The sequence below is a fragment of the Papaver somniferum genome, unplaced genomic scaffold, assembly GCF_003573695.1.
Source record: "Papaver somniferum cultivar HN1 unplaced genomic scaffold, ASM357369v1 unplaced-scaffold_10, whole genome shotgun sequence".
Taxonomy (NCBI): domain Eukaryota; kingdom Viridiplantae; phylum Streptophyta; class Magnoliopsida; order Ranunculales; family Papaveraceae; genus Papaver; species Papaver somniferum.
This window is the reverse complement of record NW_020618825.1, coordinates 20,328,500-20,332,191: the sequence shown is the minus strand read 5'-3', so window position 1 is coordinate 20,332,191 and position 3,692 is coordinate 20,328,500. Positions and strand designations below refer to the sequence as shown.

Sequence of the window (3,692 nt, the reverse complement as noted above, 5' to 3'; positions counted from 1 at the left end):
CCCAACAAACCCTTGGTTACACCGCAACAATTACCCGAGACGATAACCTTGTCTCTTGTTCCTCACCAATATGCTCTCACAATGAAACCCTAGCTTTATCCCTAAAAGCTATACAAAAAATCTTTCACTGATCTCTTAATCGTTTTCTACACAATTCAATTCTACAAGGCCTAATTACCTATTTATATAGGTTACAAACTTGACCACCAAGAATCCTACCCGGTTTAGGAAACTCCTTTCCTAAATAACCACGACTAACTTTAGGAAATAATAATTAGTCTTCAATAACTAACAGGTACCAGTAACAAGGACATATGTTGTTAAACCGCTAGCAGTATTCATCAATACATAATAACATGGAGAAAAAACATTAACTAGAGGACTCAGTAAGAAGACTGAGTAAGAGCTAGAAAAGCAGTACTCAAACAACACACAGTCGGGAATTCAAATAAATTATTATTATAAAATATAATCATTTGATGAATAGATTTGCACAGACATATGCATATAAAAAAATTACATTAGAATCAGATCAACTCAATTCACGATTATGAATTCAAATTAATTACTATAAAATGTAATCATTTGATGGAAGGATTAGCACTGACATATGCAATATAAGAAAGTTACATTAAATCAAATAAGTTCACGATGCACAGAAATATGCATATATATAAAAAAAAATGCATTAGATCGAATCAGTTTACGATTATGCACTATGTATGCAGAGAGTCACCATTATATTGGGTATTATGCCGAAATCAAAATAGGGAAAAGAAAAAAATTTAGGGGAAAGTAGATCCAGCTTAGCTGATTTCATTTCAGGGATTTCCACATTAGCTTGACGTTAATCCGTGTAGGAAAAGAAAATCAATCAATATGATATAACACCGTGGTATAGCGTCGTGCATGATAACGTTTTGAAGGGGAAATATAGAGAAAGATAAAAAAGGCACAAAGAGAAGGACTTTCCATTAGAGATAGTATAGTTACATGGATAAATACTTTATATACATGGAAAAGAAAAGACCGAAAGACTATCCTTTTGGACCGCACATCCATGGGCTGTAGGCCCTGTAACAAAGATTTATTTTTCATTAACAATTAAACATAAATCTCCCTCTTACTCAAAATCAAAATAAACCTTAACTTTCTTCTTAATTATATTTAAAATTGACAACTTTAGGAACTTCTGAAATTTTGTGATTTTTTCTTTCTTTTCTTTCTTTGATCTTTGTTCTTTTGATATCTTTCTAAATGTTTTCTATATGATCATGTTTCTTCTTTCCATGATTCAGCTGTTAATCCTGTTAGCTTTCTTTTTCTATGTTTTCTCTGTTTTAGTATTGTTAGATCATAAGTTTTACAGGTCCTAATTTTTTCTTGCACACTCCCTAGTTTTCATGTCTTTCAGTCTTTATGTCTTTGATTATGCATTCCATTATCTAATGAATCCTTAAATCTCTCTTGCAGGGCCTCATCCTACTTTGAACCATGGGGGTGTCCATTATTGGACCGGTCTTATGTTAAAAGCATGAACTTCTATGTATGATGATAAATGAATAAAATCTAATTATACGCACAGATCTACATGGTTATTGATAGATTTGAGATGAGAATCAAAGTTAGGGTTAAAAGATTGAGGGATTTTTAACTGAATGCCATGTTAATGACATCAAAATTCTTAAAATCCTATCAATTATTATGTAACATCAGTAATAGTATCAGAGAATACATCTTCTCCAGATTTAGTTGATAACCATTTCTTCGTTTTACTTTACCTTCGCTTTTATCTTCATCTACACAAAATAAACAATCACATCATCAATCAAAACCATCAAGAAATACAGGAAAAAAATACCAAAAAGAGAGAAGGAAAGAGAAAAGACCCTAACCCTTGATTTCAATTGGGATTTGGTTTTTGATTTCATCAAGTTGATGTTGTTGTTGTTTTCCATCAGAAATATACTTTTTCGATTCAAATAAAGCAGAAGGAAAAGAATCACAAAGATCTCTGGTTCAGGGATGAGGCATTACAATGGTAGTTGGTGATTGAGTGAAGGTGGCCGGCGCTGTGTTGACAGTACCTTAGGGTTTAGTTTTTCCGCTGGAGAGAGACTAGAGAAACTGATAAAGAGATAAGATAGAAAGGGGAAATGAAGTGAGAGAAGATGAGTTTTGGGTTTTGATTGAAGCCCGATCCATAAAAATTTAGAGTTTTATCACCCGAATCGTGTAGACATTTGAACGGATGGTATTTGGGTGGGGTTTCCATACGGATCAAAGGAAGTGTGTGAGAAGCATTGTTTTTTTCGTGTCGGTAAAGAGTTCAGTGCCGAAGAGTTTTTATTAGCCGGATATGTCACGAAGCTAAGCAGATTAATAGATTATAGTTAACACTTAGAGACTTAGAATAGCTTCTATTAGTGGGAAATGTGATTAGGAAGTTTCTGGTTAACATTCAAAGATCTAGTGTCATTCCTCGGACAATGTAAAATATCTTATTTTAACATTTTAGGTTCAAAGATTACTAGAGTTGGACCTGAGTTTCTCAATTGGATGAACGGGAGATGGAATATATCTGATTTAAACATCTCGGGTTTGAAGATTATCAGAGTTAGACCTGAGTTCCTCGTTCAGATAAACTGGAGACGAAATATATCATATTCCAACATCACATGTTCGAAGATTACCAGAGTTACACGTGAGTTCCTCTTTCGGATGAACTGGAGACGAAATATATCACATTCCAACATCCCAGGTTCAAAGATTACCAGAGTTAGGGATGAGTTCCTCGTTCGGATGAACTAGAGACAAAATATATCACATTCAGACATCCCAAGTTTGAAGATTACCAGAGTTAGACCTGATTTCCTCGTTCGGATGAACTGTAGAAGCAATATATCAGATTACAACATCCCAGGTTCGAAGATTACCAGAGTTAGACCTGAGTTCCTCGTTCGGATGAACTAGAGACGAAATATATCACATTCCAACATCCCAGGTTCGAAGATTACCAGAGTTAGACCTATGTTTCTCGTACAAATGAACTGGAGACGAAATATATCAGAATTGAACATCACAGGTTCAAATATTACAAGAGTTAGACCCAAGTTTCTCGTTCGGATGAACTGAAGACGAAATATATTAGAATTGAACAGCACAAGTTCAAAGATTACTAGAGTTAGACTTGAGTTTCTCGTTTGGATGAACTGAAGACGAAATATATCAGAATTGAACATCACATGTTCAATGATTACTAGAGTTAGACCTGAGTTTCTCGTTCGGATGAACTGGAGACGAAATATATAAGATGTTTGTATGGTAAAATTACTTCTACCCCAAACACGAATTTGTTGATGATTTTTGCTGAAGATCGAAACGCTGCTTCTAGGGATTTTTAGGGATTTAAGGGGGGTGGGGGGGGGGGGGGGGTACCTGCAAAAAACCCTCTGATGCTAAAGTATATTTAGGGATTTTTCACAGGAGTTTTAGTGGGAGAGATTGCATACCTTGTTTGGGTTGTAAAACATCGATTTATATGTTTACAAATTTTCGTTTTAAATGCAGGCATGAATTGCAATTACTAGCCCTGCATGCCTCCTTCAGTAACTGGCCCTTGCATGTCTCCTCCAGTAACTGGTCCCTGCATGCCTCCTGCAGTAACTGACATTGACTGGCCCTACATGCTT

The 3,692-nt window shown here is 35.2% G+C and overlaps 1 long non-coding RNA gene across 1 annotated transcript; it reads right to left on the bottom strand.

The window, feature by feature from the left end:
* Positions 1–951: 951 nt before the first annotated feature.
* Positions 952–2,130, bottom strand: LOC113326551. Its single transcript, XR_003348383.1, has 2 exons — positions 1,896–2,130; positions 952–1,799 (listed from the first exon to the last, which is right to left on the bottom strand). It is a non-coding gene; the product is annotated as an uncharacterized LOC113326551 (long non-coding RNA).
* Between the last annotated feature and the right edge of the window lie 1,562 nt (positions 2,131–3,692).